We start from the raw sequence: 18970 nt of genomic DNA on the forward strand, positions 1-18970 counted from the left end.
AGGAAAATATAAAACAAAATAATGTTTTTTATACATGCTAACATACATACATACACATATATAGATGCTCAGATATATATACATATACATACATACATAGACATACATACATGCATACATAAATACATTCATGTACAAAAAAAAAATATATAAAAAAATATATATGTAAAAAAAAATATATATATATAGAAAAAAATGTATATACAGGGTGTCCGGAAACTCGTAGTACAAGCGAGAAACTGGTGAATCTACATCACATTTGGAGTCGATTTTGTAGTATATATGTTTTTATTTGAGCTTTCGTTATCGAGTAAATCGAGTTTGAAGTTGATTTTTTTTTTTTTTAATCAAATTCTTATAAATTATTACTGAAGATCAAAGTACCCAACTAATTAAAACTATTTGAAAGTAAAACAAATGAAGAAACTCGGATTTGAAGCATTATTTTGAAATCACCCTTCATTTAACCCGGTGTAATCATAAAATATTTCTGCTCTGCAGGGTTAAAACATCTGTTATTCAACCCTAAACACCAGAAAAAACTTTAACCCTAAAATAGCCGAAAAATATTTTTTTTTGGTTTTTTTTTTTGAAAATGCTCAAATCAAAAAACTTTATGTTTTTTTTGGGTTCCCCATGTGGTGTAGATTCTCCAGTTTCCCGCTTGTACTACGAGTTTCCGGACACCGTGTATATATATCAGTTATCTGTTATGTCTTCCATTATTTGTTTTTTTGTTTTGCATTAAATTTAACGTTATTGATTTTAACAGTAGCTAAACATGTGTGAAAATTCAAGGCATAAGCGATACTATAATTATAGAACATAGTAAGAGATTTATAGTTGGTTATGTTACGACAGTAAATGTTGTTTAACAAAGCAATAAATATAATACAAATTACAAGGTAATTGATTTTGACATCAGTAAAATATTTGTGATGCTTGAGTGCAAAAGGGACAATAAAATAGTACAATACAATAATTGATTTAAAGTTGGACATGTTAAAACTGTAATTATTGTTTAGAAAGGCAATGAAAATAATGAAAACTTTTGAGTTATTTATGTTGACACCAGTAGAGCGTTTCTGACATTTTAGGGATAAAGTAATAATACTGGAGTAATAAAGAGCTGGAGTTGTGTATGTAAAAATTAAATGTACTCTTTGAGCAATAGCTATAATATGATGAGCTTAAGGTTTTATATAATGTAAGATAAGAAGAAAAAATTCCAAGTAATGTGGGGAAAAAACAATGTTTCCATAAGTGTGTGATTTTAGTAGAACTAGGAAAAAATAAATTAAGAAAAATTAAAATAATTGGTAAATCTAAATAGTTATAATGGTTATAATAGTTACTAAAGTAAATTCTAAGCATGTTGATTTTAAATGTTTTTGGTTTCTGAGAATTATAAGTAAACCGATGGGTAGGTATATTGACAAAATGATATCCCATCGCTCTGTAAACTAAACTACAACTATCCCCGTCGATATGGATACCATAATAATGCTTATTGTTCTCAAACAATTCAAATTGTCCCTTTCATCACATCATCGAATAAAGCAACCGCGTCCCACAACCCCAAGAGTTTGTTAGTTCTGCCAGAACAGATCCAAAACATCCAGAATATTCAGAACATGCACGCTGTTATGTTCTGTTCTGTAATGCTCTGCTGACGAATAGGTTTATTCCTGTGGCTCGGGCATCACAGCTGGAACTGCCTCCTTTCATGCAAGCGCGTTCATCATACGCCAACCCCAATTAACAATGTGCCTCTCCAATCTACATAAATATACGGCCTGTAGCTACGTGGACATATTGAGGCGGCTGGAATAATAAACGACTATTTTCGTTACATATTCATATATTTTTATGACATTTTGGAAAGAAAGAATGCGTGTAGAATATTAATTTCCAAAAACCTGCAGCGCATACAAGTTTTCTTTTTATTACATATGTTAATATTGGCACAAACAATGTATATTATGGAATTTGCACAGCTTCTTGAAAATTAAACGTTAACATATTATAAAAAAACTATTGTTTTAATAGCGGGATAACGAGTTATGTTTTTATATACTACATTACGAATAACACGACAATATTTGAAAATCTCCTACCACCACCAAAGGAAGCGGAAATGTTGATTGAGTTGTGATGGATGACTTACCCACCACACAACGCCTGGGTGAGACCCAAACGCGGTGCCAACTCATCCACCATATGATTGTATCCTAAAAAAGTTAAGAGGTGTTCTAAAAAGTGTCCGATGATGATAATTGGTACGCCAGATATTCGCTATTTATCATTATTTGTTAGTCGCGTGTAATCTCGTTTTAGTAGGTACTCCCAACAATTTCAAATTTAAATACTAACTCCAGAAATTATAAGTTTTTTTATGAATTTTATTTTTTTTCTATCTATACCAACCACCTTTTAAAGTTTAAGAACAATGACTCTCTTAAAAAAATGTCCACACATATATTTAATTTTTAGTTAAAAATTATTAAATGATCTGTCACTTAATTTCCGTCTCCCTATTTTAGGAAGTGTCTTTTACGTGGGGTGGCTCAAATGTTGATGATCAGGTTTTGTCTATTCTAATTGGACAGTTGGGAAATTTTATGGACGACGCACATTGCAAGTAAGTAATAATATATAAGTGAGATTGCTTATGAGCTTGTGAGCTGTGTTGGTTTTGTGGATACAAAAAATATAAATAAAATGAAACTTTTTCGTTCGTTAGTTTCTCCTTTTCCTACCTATAAAGTTAGTGTGTAGATGTTATAGTGGCTAACATGTTTCGCAATCATATTATTTGATCTATTATAATGTACCAGTCCAAAACTGTGAAAAAATCTCGGGATAGTCTGAATTCTCGACAAATCAAATATAATTAATGTAATTTCCTGTTAAAAATATTTTCTCCGTTGTCAAAGAGTAGGTAAGGCTCTCGACTAGCAATCTGAAGATCGCGGGTTTAAATCCTGGCGTGCGTGAGTAAATTTTATTTGATGATTTTGTGTTATTTCACTATTTAATAATTTGTAATAATATGTAGTGTACTTGCGGTACGTTCCAGTGTGGAAGATTCTCTTAGTATCACCCCGGTGTAAGACCACCGTTCTGAAATGAAACGTTGCTTGTGTTTTGTGACCATATCTGAATAGACACACACCAATTATACGACATTTTCGATCTTAAAACTCGATTTAAAAAACATTACATTTTTTTTTTTAAGAATGAGTAAAATCTCAAATTGTAATATTTAATTATTGAAAACAATATTGGTGATTCCTAAACGAAAACTTGAAACAGAAATATCAGAAAAAGATAGGTCACATCTTGGACTCCAACACAGAACCCTTGCCTTGCCGGGCACCGCTCTACCAACTTAGCTAATGGGACCCTATTTCATTCGTTCATATTTGACTGTATCCGACTTCGAATAGGAACTACCAACATTGTCTTCATTTATTATTGGCAACTATCTTTATGTATGATCGCAAATTTCATTTAGTATTTTTATTCTATCATAATGTAAACCACTGTAATGTAAGAAATTATTTTTTGCTTTCATTATTCAGCATTTCTATGTAAAAGTTCCATGGGCGTATAAAAAGAATAAATTAATTAAAAATACATACATTACAATAAGTTAGAAAAAATGTGCTATTCCGTTACCGAAACCGGTGCTTCAATTCCCATGACGTGTCTGTGTGTATCAGGAACCGACTTGGAACTGTGGATATGGCAGTAGTGCTGCGCATCCTTTGTTCCTGTGGAACCGTTACAAAGGCGCGGTGACAACATCGACCCGGACCGAATATAATGTGGCCGGACGTCACTAGGGTTGACCTGCATTTCACCACTTCACCCCTTCACCCCGGCACCGGCAGCGTAGGTGCTGCGATTTCACATATTAAGTATTTGATCTTTCACGTGTACCATTATTTGACTTGTTGATATGTTGTTCTGGGGATATTTTACTATCAACATGAGCCACAGAATATATATATTTTTTATTCTATTATCGTTGTTATTTGACGTCACGAAGACTTAAAATTCATTGAAGTCGTTGATATGGCGTCTTATCTTTTTAAATACATCTATTTGATTATCAATTTTGTTTTTGGTAATGAATAAACGTAAATCTTGGAAGCGAAAATCAATCCACATTCCGACACTGAAATCGAGTTGAAACATCGTCGATGACAATGCATTCTAACAAACTCGGCAGCAATCAGCACACACAAATCGGATAACATCACAGCAGTTATTATACGAAATAAATGTCGGTCCTACCCAATCCGGATTTGGATCCTGGAGAGGAATGTTCAATCCTCAGTCAGATATTTTTATTTTTTTACTTTTTAAATATACAGAGGAAGGTTCAATCATAAATAAAATTACTTATTTTTAAATACTCGTATATCTATTAATAGGATAGTTCGCAAATGCTAGATGGATAGTGTTTGTGTTCGGTGAGAAGCAAATATAAAATAAATAAAAATAAATAGTGATAGAAATAATAACGTTGCAGACCTAAAAAAATCAGATAGTGAAACTAAAATAATAACTTTTTTAAATTATAAAATCTGTTATATTTGTATAAAGAAGCAGAATTAACGTGTAAAAGGTGTTTTTGAACAAAAAAAAAAATTTTACACGTTTTGTAACTCGTTTCTATTCATCCCGAAATTAAAAAAAAAACGGTTTAAATTTGATGAACCGAAGCCGCCGATAATCCACAAACAAAAAATGACCAGGGTTCGAATCAACTGCCACCCATAACCACCAAAATTATAACCTAGTTTCGGGTGCAATCCGACCGCACTGGTCTCTGATACTTTATGACGGGAATCTGGCCGTTCCATTAAGTTAATGGAACATTTAGTATCCCCGGGCGGTGCATGTATTTTGCTATTAGCTTCCAGGGACCGGCCATAACAGGGAGCAGTAGTGTTGGTACGAGGTACCGGGTCACAGGGTACGGGGTGTAAGGGTGCCGGGTATAGCGTATGAACAATGAACCGGGTTCTTTGGTTACGAGCAGCTGACCAGTTCACAGATTACTGGGAGGCTGAGCGCGATTTTTGAGCTCCTAGCTCAGTTTACGTTGAATAAACACCCAATCTAAACAGGTAGGAACCTACTAGTACATAATATATTATTAGGAACAGCGGAGCTGGTAATATTATAGAAAATTTTCGTCTTTTTTAATAACCTAACACAGGTTCATAATCCCCCACGGAGAATTAAGAATGTGTTACGTAATGTATAGTTAGTAACCGAGTGGCAAATGCATCGGGTTTTTACAACCGCGTAGCATGTACATTGTACAATGTTCTGCTTAATAAGTCCAGAGGAAAGCAAATATTGTTAAGTAGTTTATTCGTAATATAAGAATGTTTGTATTTTTTATTAAAAATGTAATAGATTACACTCATAATGATTTATTTAATTTATTTAAGGATAAAACACAGACACAGACAGTAATTAAAAGATAATTTTTTAAAACAATAACTTGAGAATTTGCCTGCATCCTAACTATTTCTCACTGATTGACTGGTAGATCACAATTTTAAATATTTGTTCACATGTAAATAAGGTAAAAGTGAAAAAGAAAATTATTTTGTAGGTATATAGAATGCTCAGTGTAAAATAAAAGTGTACAAATATTTTTTATACACGTTTAGAGATAAATCATAAAAAAATACTTAAAGAGTATAGTGAATGAAGTAAGTACACATTTTCTTTTTTTATAGGAAAACAGACTTCAATTTCCTACCAAAAGTACTATATACGTATCAAAAAATATGTCGGAATCCTTCAGGTTTTGGTTTTTATTATACAATTCGCACATTCTTCTGATTGGATACCTGACACCAGCATTTGTGCGCGTCCGGCTAAGATGGAATTAGTCGTTAAGCCTCGTCGTTCTGGGTGGTATTTTAATGTATAGATAAACGTAAGGCACACTGGGCTCACGTATGCAACGTGTGTATTGATACTTACTTACGCCAGCATGCACACTTCTTCTACGCACGCAACGCAATAATTAAACGTGGTATCGTAATTTTCGTTTTACGAGTATTCGCAATATTAATTGATTTTATATTTTCTTAACATGCTTCTCAACCTATCAGTTGTTTGTCTCCCATTTTAATAACAAAACAAGCACCAAGGACGCCATCTTTTTTCACACATTCCACACCATGAATTTAAAAAGCCCTGGACGAAGGTTCGAAGACTCGAGAACAGTTTGAAGCCGCGGGGTTAGGGGAAAAATGTCTAAAAAATATCAAAACCTATTTAAATTTTTTAATGACATATCCCATTGTGTTAGTGTTAAGAACACAAAATAAATGTATAATAGTTCATGCACTATGCACCACTTTGCATACCAATTATTTTAAAAGTTTGCCGTACAATATAGCTGCCATGCAATTTCCCCTCACTCTGGATTTGGCTTCTATGCCATTCGCACAAAATCGCACTAATACTCCGTCCAGGGCTTTTTAGGTCCATATCCCACATCGATCTGGATAGCGCAGATCGGCGTTGTATCTAAGGAATCGATACTAAGGATTGCATAGCACGTGACAAGTGTGTTTCTGAAGCATATATAGGCATATAAAATGTATGGATTGTAAGATATCCAGATATGTACGTGGGCCCAGTGTGATCTTACCTTTAATGTAACCGCGAATGGGAGACACTCACAATATTGACTTGGTTAAAAACATCTACCAGATTCGTGTTCAAATGCTCAGAAGCTCTAAATTACGTTTTTTTAATGTGAAACCTCACAACGGTCTCAATCGCTACCAACCACCTGGAGTTAGTGAGACTAGTGCATACCCAAGTGGGCATGTTGTGAGGGTGAAGGTAGTGGGGAGGGGAAGAAGATAGGGAAGAGGAAGGTGCGGAAGTACCTGGCTATTCAGATCTGGTCAAGATAGAAGATTGAGAGTATAGAAGACCTACATACTCAATTTTCAGGTACATTTCGATCATTATCTTCCTTTTATCGTTCTCATGTAACTCTCTCTTTAGTCCTACAGCATTCCTGAAATGGGAATAATATAGGCACCTTATTTCAAGGATCCCGAGCAGCGCGGTATTACAAGAAATATAATATCAACATTTGACATCCATTATACGACTTTTTACCAAAGATTTTATTTTCTGGCTTGCCTACATACTATTTTCTGGCTTACCTACATACTATTTTCATGAAAATATAATTTAATAAATATCATCTAGGTGTAGGTTCCCAGTAACAACATATAAAGAACAAGATAGAATCAAGTGGCAAGTCTAGACTTCTGTTCCGACGAAATTCAGTTAATTCTCATTAAATCGAGCCAATTTCGTACCAAAACTTTTTTTAACAAATGTTGTCTAGACATTCTAGATATAATTTTTTTTTTACCGGACTTAAAAATAATAACAAGAACTGAATGATTATTTTTCTAAAAAACTAAAAACGTGGAGTAAATATTACGCGGCGCGTAAGGTCAGAGTAGTGAAAATCTTGACTTATTACAAGAGCGTTTGTTTGGTTAAAACGGTTTTAAACCATCTTCAAGGCCGACTGTACCACACCAATGTTGAACGGGCGTGTAAGAATCTTATTATTAAGAAGGATTTTTAACGTGATTTATAAATGTCGTCTAGATTTTCTTGTACAAAGTATAAAACCTTTGCTGATATTGTTGATCTGAAAAAGTTTATAAAATAAGTTGTCGCTAAAAAAGGTACATTTATTTCAATTTAATTAATTAAATTATTAATTTATTTTAGTTTAATTAAATTTATTTTCAATTCACTAGGCTAAATACCGATTTATTCTGGGGTAGTTAGCATTCGGTTAGTTACGGGTTGGAATACACAAGAGGTTCTAGTTGGTCTGTAATTTACAATTTTAGATGGCAAACTAATGATTACATATATTTTGTAGAATAACTACTAAAGCGCAGTTCTCTTCTAAATATATTCTTCTTATTAAGTTCTGAACCACTTACTTGAAACTCTGCACTGTCTGTGATCGAGTTGGGTCACTATAATAATATAATAGTCAATTTTAATGCCATTTATAAATAATTTATTACAATACATTTTATTTAGTGTTTTAGTTATGCTTGCATCATAGTATTTTTGTTAGGTTATTGTTTTATTTCATAATATTATTAATTCATCATTTCAACTGCCTTCGTGGTAGAGGGGTAAGGTTCTTGACTAGCAAGTCGGAGGTCGCGGATTCAAATCCCGGGGCGCGCAAATACATTTTATTTCATTAATTTGTATTGTTTAATTATTCACTAATTTAAAATAATACATGGTATATTTGCGATGGTTCCAAAGTGGAATGTACTCTCAGTATCGCCCCGGTGTAAGACCACCAATCAAAATTGAAACGTTTATTTAAATGGCTTTAGCCATGTTTGGTGACTAGATCGGAATAGCTGGATACACCTCAACCTTCTTCTCAAACATCTTCTTCCGCCCAGCCTCACTGATGCCATAATCTCACTGATTCCAGACGGTTGGGAGCAGTTGGGACACTTGTGCGGTATTAATATAAAAAAATAAAACTGCCTCTGTGATCGAGGGGTAAGGGTCTCGACTAGTAAGCCGGCGGTCGCCGATTCAAATACCATTCAATTTTGTGATGTTTAACAATATACTAATACGTCGTACATTTACGATGGTTCTAGAGTGGAAGATGCTCTCAGTATCGCCCTGAACCACCATTCAGAATTAAAACGTTGCTTGAAATGGCTGATCTGAATAGGTACTTTCCCACCATCCCCTTCATCTCGTTCACCTGGCCAAAACCTTAAGTTTACCCCGATTGGGGATGCCATAATCCCGCTGGCTCCAGATTGTTGGGAGCAGATGGAAGTTGGGACTCTTATGCGGTTTCACGCTAAAAAAACTACAAAAAACTAGAATAATGTTGTTACCCAAACTGAAGTAAAGAATGATTAAAAGATTTGCATAAAGTTAGTTAAATTATTATGCTTTTGTTAATATTTTACCTTTAACCTCTTATCCCAAGGTTTGTGTTATTTCATTACTAGAATACACTTAGGTATAATGATGGTATTTCGATGGGTGTACTTCTTAATTGTAGATCCCCTATCCCACCTACGAATACCTTTGTTGTACCTTCAAAGGTAGAAATTCTATCGAAATTATCGGGCTCCTAACGTTCTTGATTATATTCCTTGTGACAGTTTTAATGAACATTATTTCCATTCAAATCGCTAAGATTACCAATGAACGTCACAGTTTCTCGGTCAGGATAATTTACCACCATCCATTTCTACTAATAATAGCATTACTACTAAATTCCCTAATGCCAATTCCGAAACAAATTCTGTACCTTAGCTTAAAGTCCGTGAATCACATTTGCTTTATTGTTGAGGAGACTGGTTTGAAGTTTTAACATAAATAAATGAAATGAAAATATGTACTTGGTTTTAGGTCACTTTATTGATACATTTTTACTGTATACCGGTATTTCAGTATATCTGTGATGATGGTACGGAGGTACTGAAACCAGTAGACAATAAAATTAATCAATAAAGTGACCTAAAACCATAGACATATCAATATTTCATATGTCTGTGCCTAAAACCAAGTATTTTCATTTCATTTATTTAAAATGTCAAGTCACAATGTGTTTGCATCTTTAAAAAAAAAAAGTTTTAACAGTGAACGTTGCGTCAAAACGTTAAGGATAAGTTGTTTTACAGAATTTCGATAATTTGTTAAAGTAAATTTTAAAGATCTGTGCAAGTTCTTTTCAAGTTCTGTTGTAATATCATTCTGTGCCAGTTGCTTCAATAAATAAAACTTTCACGGGACTGTTATTTTATTTTCGTAACTAAATTAAATATTTTTTATTTCAAATAAATTAACATCTTAATTTTATGTTTTATTACTACCATATAGAATAGTTAAAATATCTTTTTGCTACACACTAACAACACTGTAATTTTATTTTTATAACTTTTCATTAAATATAAAAAAAATCACAAATTTCAATTTTTTTGGTACATATTATATATTATTAAGGGGAGTATTAAGATAGAAAATTTCTCTTTTAATTAAATAAATGGGCTCTAATAATATATATTTATTTATTTGAGGCCTTACGCCTTTTATACAAAGTAATTCTTAGTAATTTGCATTATTACATTAAATTGAACACAGTTATGAAAAGAACAACATTTTTATTACTAGGCATGTGAATGTAATTATGCAATTCGATTTATGTATATTGGCAGTGTGGCAAACAATAGAATATTTTAAAAAAATAAGATTAATCAATGTAATACCCTAAGTACAACAATAAAATGAAGAGAGAATAGAAAAAATATATTGATAAGTAAATATCAAAAACCAACATTAAAAGAAAAATTAGGGTATATGATAAAAGATTACACAAAAAGCAAGTTACAGATTATTCAAAATAATATTAGCGAAACAAAATGTTAGAATTCTATGATTTAAAAGTTAGTATAAATCAAAATAGCCGCTTTTTTTAATTTCTTTACAAGCCTATGTAGCCTTCAGACAGACGAATAAACAAAGAACAACTCTGGAAGTCTGAATATTACGATTTGGTACTTAGAACTTATTACTTATGTTAAGTCAGGTGCATCCATTGAGTCATTTACTAATTTGTATAAAGTACCAAATCTATCATGGTTTTTCTGCAGGATAAGTCAGTTAAATCAAGTTATTTCGTTAAACTAACATAATTAATTTGTTAAATAGGTAAAAATAGTTTAAAATTGATAAACCTAAAAAAAATGTGTTGTACTCTCAATTTTTATTTGATGTGCTTTACATTACGGGGACCACGTAGTGGAATTATTGAAGTGAAACTTCTTTACGCGCGTCATGCAATTTCGAGGACCGGAGTAAAACCGACTCATGACCGAAACGAAAATGCGGGTACCCCCACCACCGATTAAAGTTCATTTGATCTAGTCAAAGTTTTGAAGTAACATATAAATGCTTCTTAGCTCATCCCGACAACTGGCGTTGGTGGTGTAATGGTCAGCATAGTTGCCTTCCAAGCAGTTGATCCGAGTTCGATTCTCGGCCATCGCACATTATTTTTTTGTTTTTAACGCCTTTTTCATTCAATATCTTATTTTTTAGTAGGTCAGAACATTTTTTAAAAGAAAATAATATTGCAAAATAATAAAAACACTTATCTCACTGTGATAAAACATTACTCCGCTAGAGCGCGCTTTGCGTTATTGTGTTGGATTAAAATTATTATCTAATCCGTATATTATGATAATTGTATTACATTTATTTAATTAATTTATTTATTTTGATAATATGTAATAATTTACAGAAAAAAAAATTAAAACTATCTCCCTCTGATAAAATATCCGTTCGCTAGAGCGCACTACGCGATCTTGTGTGGGATTCTATTTCTGTACATTGTACATTATTTTTAAAAATATATTATATTTTGGGTGTGATGTAGGTAACATTATAAAACATAACAAGCTCTCATATTTTCAGAACCTACATAATATAATCAATTTATGCGGCTTTGCTTACAGTTGGTGCTCAGCGTGGTTGGCTTTCAATCAGTTAAGCGAGGTTCGATTCTCGGCTGTGGCATTTTTGAAGTGAAACCTTGTTGAGGTGGGGGAGCCGCTCACGAACGTTCTCTCTCTTCTCTTCTTTCCTCTCTCTCAGACACCAGCGAACTGCGCCACGCCAAGCATCAGCTGAAACTAGAAGTTTCACTTCTGTCTTGCGTAGGCTTGACACACCCACTTTTTGTATTATTAAATCACTTCTTACAATTGTTTACCATTCTTGGAATAAATCCCAAACATTTCAGAGCCCCTTTTGTTAATTCATTAGCGTATGGGACTGATGTTAAATTTTCGTCAACAAAGATACCTAGAACATTGATAAGAGATATCTTTCTAACCCTGCAGACCATTTTTTTCGGTTTTGGAAACAACTGACATGGTTTCATATAAAACGTCGTATCTCTCTTTCTACATTACTTCCCTTACTATTTAAAGGCGTATTTGATCATCTTTCAAAAGCCGTTTTTTTAGGATAAAATATTCTTATTTAGAATTTATTGCAAAGCGGAAATACTTCGACCATCTGTGAAAATATGGCAAGGCCTGAGGAGCTAAGGGGAATATTGTTTGTACCATAATGAGACATAATAATATTTATGTTTCCATTGAAATATATAAATCGGCCCCAATCAATATTTAAAAAGATTTTATTATAATTACACTACTCCTATAAGCGATCAAGATTAAATTGAAATATATAACAATCATTGATGGAAGTAATCGATTTGTAAATCTTAAAGTCATCATGTTTTTACTTCTATAAATGTCGTTACAATATAATTTATAAATATTAAAAATAATACAGGTCCCAAATAAGAACCATATGAAACTCCATTGGAAGCTTTAAATTACTTCGAAATGTAATCTAATTATTTTACTTTGATTTTTTTCTTATAATAAGTAACTTTTGAACCAGTTTAACATACTATCAGAAATACCCAGATCTTAAAATTTTTTTGATTAAAATGTTATCCAATACCTTATGGAAAGCTTTGCTAAAGTTTATGTTTTCTGTATCAGTCTGAAAAAGTTTATTCAAGGTTTCAATTAATTGATTTTGATAAATCAATCTTCCCGAAATGAATCCGTGTTAAAATGGCTTTAAAACTGCCCTGCTGTGTTTTAATTAATTTTCAATAATAATAAACGATAATTCAAAAAATTTGAAATAATAATTTACAGTATTATATGAGAGTTAAAAACTTTTAAATTTCAAATCAAGTTTGATATATGAGTTAAAAGAACTTAAATTATTATTATAAGCTTTACTAACTCTTGTAATACTGGACTACCGATGTTTTTTAGAGTAGGCTATTTTAGAGAACGTAAATCTTAGGACTTTTTAGCAATACTAATATATAAGTACATAATGAAATTGGCATTAATAACTCAATTTCATAAAAATGTGACTTTCTTTGAACATACTGAAGATAACAAGATCATTTTCTTCGGGAAGTTCCTCATCAGATGAAAGAAATGGGAAATTAATGAATATACTATTTAGGTATCGTTATATCGTTTGTGCGTTCTTTTCTAAAATGAATCGAAAATATTGTTATATAATGACAAGAACGGGATACACAAAAAGATTCATGAATTGTATTAATTCCAGTAAAATGTTGTTTAAGGAAATACATATTTATATCATTAGATAATGTTTAAAACTACGTTAAATCTCCATATCTTTGTACCTTTATAAGACTCCTTAATGAAAACTTAGGTTAAATTGATAATCGCGTTCATCAATATTGAATGACGAATACGGCCAAAATTCTCCAAAACCGGTGTTTTTTTAATTTAGCATAAAACCCGAGCAAAGCAAACGTAAATGACTTAGCTGTAAGCGCTGAGTTGCTTGGAGCCGAGAGAAAAAGTATTTACGCCAATAAAAACTAACAAACAAATTCGTTTCCCAAATTCATATATCTGGCTTTTCCAGCTGCCATAAATTGTTCTGCATCCCCGGGGTTGATATTTCCCCTCAGGTTGTGATCAAATAATCATAACAAATTCCCCGCAAACAAAACCTCCTCTTGTAGCAAAGAATTGGATGTAAGAAATGAAATGAGATTTTCACAGCCATTTTGAGTCTTGTTTTTTTGTACATCCATTTTCTTATGGAAATCAATTTATTTGGCAAGCTTTACGCAAAAATATATATCGTTATTGAAATTAAACTTTTGAAATTCCACGGAATTTATCTTCAATCAAAATAAATATTCTAAGCGGGAAACAGGGATTAATGTTTCCTCGAATATTTTACGATTACTTTGCCATAAATTCGAGAAATTATAATTGTATAAGAACTGAACGTGTAGTAACAATATTATTTGCGAATCAGTTTGTGGTTTTATTGTGGACTGTAATCAATATTTGACAAAAATATTGGAGAAACTGTGGTTAGCTTACCCTTAGTCTTTTCGATCGAAATTATGGACTTGGGGGACATTGCGCGGTCATCAATTCAAAAGCTTCCTTAATAGTCTAGAATTAAAAACTGAAGGCACCTGCTCACTAAAGCGGTTTTCTTAACAAACTGGAAATTTAAAAATAAATTGTCACTGAATGTAGTTACTTCATACTGTCAGACAGGGACAGGTAATTGGGTAACGGGTTGAGTGGGGGTATGCAGGAACATGTGTTAGAGGGAGATGAATATATTTGCGTCAAAAGAACGTTTTCTGTGTATATATATTTATATTTATATCGGTACATATATCTTATTTAGCACACAAGGGAATTATGGAATATTTTTCTATTGAGAGCTTTTACTTTTACTAAGCTTACCCTGCCTATATTTATGTAATTAAATCATAAACAACATGCGCTGTTGTTTCCAGAAAGCCTCACAAGAAATACGTACGCAGCTTTTAACCGGGAGCTTTATTATTAATTCTTTGCATCGCAATAATATTCTTTGACAAAGCATTAAACGTGACATAAATTGGGTAGCCGCCAATTAAATCTGGCATATTTATATGAAAATGGGTCGCGCAGGGTTACCCGCGAAACATCCACCTGGCCTCGTGGAAAATCATTATTGCCGTTTAAAAACAATTTTATAGCAATTTCCTCTGTGACAGGTCCGGATTACGGACCAGAGCCACAAAACGCTCTGTCTCCACTCGCTGTTGAATAATGAAAACATTATTCTAGGCGGAAAGCTAAAAACTTTTGACACTTTGACAGTTCCAGAGCGCCAAATAAATTCGTGTTAAAATTATTCGCCGTTTACAAACAGTCGCTCAATACATTCGCCTCCTGGAATCTCGCTCCGTGTACTCTCGTTGGGTTTGTGTGTCGGTCCGACAGAAGCTTTTAAAACAGAAGCCTTGTTTCGACAACCTCCGTTGCAGAGCAGAACACTTTGTTTTTGAAACCATGGGTAGAGGGTTGGAAGGTCAACGTGAAAATTGTACAATTTTACACTCACATTTTATGACAGTTTATAAATTAAAATAAGTCGGTTGAAGAAAATCATAATACTAATTAATCTAATAACGAAATATGAAACAGAATAAGACACAGATAAATAAAGGTAACGGTGTCAACTGGGAATCGAACCCAGAATATTTGTTTTAACGGGACAACGCCTTTAACCCAAAAGTTATTACCTTAAAAATGAAATATTTTATTATGGTTTATTTACATCTTTTCCAGTATGGTAAATACTTTCAGCATCACCCTGCTGATTCGCCACCATTAAAATCATTATCATCGCCGTAAACACATCAGCAGCTGAAATAAATTAAAATTTCGGGCAATGTTGGTAATAACATGCAGTCATAAAGTTTACCCACCTTAGGGTACAGGAAAGCCTTTTGTCTTTTTTGTTCTACATATGTTTTAACGTAGTTTTTCCGTTTACTTGTGTATATGTACAAACATTGTACGACGTAGTAGTACATTGTACCGTACGTGCACTGCTGCAAATAAATCCCGACAATCTCTCGCGGTAAATAAACAGCAGGTAAGTAATGCCGTAAAAAGTGTCAGTGTAAGCTTACACTGCGATGGAAAAAGATGTTCTGCTTAGACTTCGTATTACACAAACACCCTCGCACGAAAACGACTGGCAGAATATCTACAGGTTGTTCAAACAGTATATAACGAGTTCCAGAGAAACGGAAATTGAATGCTTCATGTAGAAATAAGCGGATAAGGCGCTGGATACAACCATAATAATATGTCCCTGGAAATTTGAAGTTCAGATATCCGGCAAAGAAAGGCTTTACAATCTCCCGCGTTCGTTTCCTCCTTCCGCTAAGTTGCAATTCAGGCTCCTGGGCATAAGACTGAAGAATCGAGAAGACACGGTGCTTATTATTTATTCACAGTTCACGAATCAAAGGCGATCCACCCACATGAGTATGTTCAGACGGGAACGATTTATGAGATATATATGATTCGCCAGCAAGCAAAGGAAAGCATTTCAAAGAAATAATTTAACGAAACTTTACCTGGTCTCGCTCGATGTTCCGCCTTCTGGCAATATTACCTGGCGCTATTGTAAGGTTAATGTAAATACTCGTACATATTCAAACAATATTGAACATCTAAAAAAAAGGAAATTATGTGGGCCCATTATAGACGGAAAATTGACTCGGCTCTTATTAATGCCACAAAGCATAACGCAAAGCATAAGCACAAAGTATAAAAAATTATTATAAGCAAATGGAGCAACTGACCGGCAATTAGAAGGCTGTGGGATTCTGTTGGCGGCATTTATTTTTACTTGGGGGATACTTTCAATTTGTATGAGTATTTCAAGCGAATAATTATTGCTTATAATAAATTATTTAGAGGCTGGTTTGAATAGTAGTCCGGGACGCCCGAGTAAGATATTATCATAGACATAAAATGAGAATATTTTCATTATAATTTTTTTTAATCTCGAGCATTCGAATTTTTTTTTACAGAGTGTCCGGAGGTAAAGAGCACTTACTTTGTGGGATGGTTCTATATGACTTTAGAAGTAAATTTTGAAAAAAAATATTTATCTCTTTAACATCTGGTAGAATCACCTCCCGAAGTTAGCCCACTTTATCCCCGGACACCCTGTACTAAGCAATGAAAACCAAATATTTTATCAGTAAAGAAAAGACAGATAGGAAACCTTTTAATTTAAATCTAAAGCAGCTGAAGTTGTATTTATAAAGTTCTAGAAACTTTTGCGTCGTAAATACTTCAAATAGAATTGCGTTGCTCCTTCATTCGAACGCAATGCAAATCCTCTCAGCGCTCTCACGCCTTTTCGGTTTGGACATTTCAAACGCAATCAGCAAAAATGTTTAATCAATTTAGTTTGTAATTGATTTCAACGCCATCGCTGGACGCCCGACATTGTCACGCAAACGGAAAACTAGAATGTGTAGGTTTATATTACAATACTGAGCGAACTGCAATTTGTCACCGCCAAGCGCCACTGGGAAGTGGAAACAGTGCTGTTTTTGTAAAAAGAAAAAGTTTCGGAACTTTCGTAAGCTTTTTATATTTCTCGTCCGACAAACCGTCTCGACTACTCTCCTGTTTGCTAGTACAAACCGAAAATCGTCCACCGACGTCTAACTAACCACGTGTTCAGAAATGGTTTTACAAGTTTGATGAACAAAAATAAAAGCTCTTGTGGAGTAAAACGAAGATCTTCATTCTCCCTTATTTGATTTCATTAAGGCGACAGCCAATATTTCTATAATGGTAATTTGTTTTGGGGGTATTATGCCGTGTTGCGCTACTTCCTTCTTTAGCCATCGTTTCGGACACCATTGCAGTGTCCATCATCAAGGCATGATGTATATGATTACACACCTGCCCTGATGATGGACACTGCGATGCTGTCCAAAACGTTGGCAAAAGAATGAGATAGCGCAACATGGCATAATACCCCAAAAACAAATGGCTATAATACTTTTAGCCGATCTCAAATCTCATGAAAATAAAAATAAAAAATAAAAGAAAATCTCTAATCAATATTTCTATAAACCATATATGTAAGGCACAATTACTAACAAATCACTGCAGAATGTCCCAATTTTTCTACCATTGGAGGTAAGCTATCATCGGGCATTCTTCACCTGGCAGGCTGAACGCCAAAACAACTGATAGCCGTCAATCTTCCCCAAGATATCAATTGGAATTTCTTGCATTTGTCGTTCGTCACAATGGACCAAGATATTTGTCGTCTTCTTTAATATCAAGTACATTTTCACAATGTTTAACCATTCAACAAAATGATGAACTTAAAAACTAGTTAACGCTATTTACGAGTATTTGGGGTATTTTGATGATGCTTTTTCGCGATGTCAAAGGCTTCATATATTCATAATGAATTATGTCAAAAATAGATTCAAAACAATCTTAAAACTGTTGCCTGCTGAAAAATAGGTGCTGGAATGCCATTCCGGCTTTTTCACCACAAATCAAGCACTGGAAAAGAATATCAATCAGAGTTAGCTTTATTATTTTTATTTCAAGTGTATGCTTTCTGCCCACATAATATGGTTAGCGGGAAATTGCCGTGCCACGGAAAGTCACTCCTGATTGATGTATTTGGTCACGGGTGTCCGGAATGCTATAACGCTCACGGAGGTCGCGTGCCTGAATCCTGGCATTCCGATATAAATACTGCAATTAGGTTAAGTGAAAAGAGAGCGGTGGAAAGATTTTGTAGAGCGCCAGAACTGATAACTTCTAGGTTTATTTAATAAAAAAAGGAAATCCGAGGCAGGTAAAGATACTCACTCCAAATGAGATCTTTTTATACTAGCATAAAAGTTAGGTCATTCGTAGCATCAAAACAAGTTAGCGCTAGATAGGAGAAGCTAGAAAAGTGTCTGAGAAGGAGCTCTATACGAAGAGAATTTGAAATCAATCCCTATTTTATAGAAAAGAGTGTATAAAAGTGAGAGAGGGTATGAAACTTGCACTGCACAATGTTTCGCAGAAATATTTATCACGAGTGAAAATGTTTATTTCTTGGAAAGGTTCATTTTTTATTCAACGATCAATACCTTCAAGCTTATTTATAAATCATTCAAATAAACATTCATGGTTTTTTACTATTTTATAAATATTATACTCCATCTGTATGTACAATTAGATTTTTGTTTGGGAGTCTTCACTGTAGGTTGGCATAAATTAAATTTGATTAATATAACAAACATATTACAAAGATTAAATATTAAATTATCATATGATTAACTCTATAACCCTTGAAGAGTCACGAGGAGCGATTCCGGTTTTACTCAAGGATAAGGAATTGTCCTTAATCTTATAATTAACAACTTTTCTGCTGTTATCCGAAAGAAGAATCGCAGTCAACGAAAAAGTCG

At 33.5% G+C, this 18970-nt stretch overlaps 1 protein-coding gene across 1 annotated transcript in view; it reads left to right on the top strand.

Moving 5' to 3' along the window:
- LOC149425015 (cell adhesion molecule Dscam1-like) overlaps nt 1-18970 on the top strand; it is a 394348-nt gene that overhangs the window by 318049 nt on the left and 57329 nt on the right. The gene's annotated exons all lie outside the window — the stretch shown is intronic.

Source organism: Hesperophylax consimilis, chromosome 3 (genome assembly GCF_061612785.1).
Source record: "Hesperophylax consimilis isolate HC1 chromosome 3, BYU_Hcon_1.0, whole genome shotgun sequence".
Taxonomy (NCBI): Eukaryota; Metazoa; Arthropoda; class Insecta; order Trichoptera; family Limnephilidae; genus Hesperophylax; species Hesperophylax consimilis.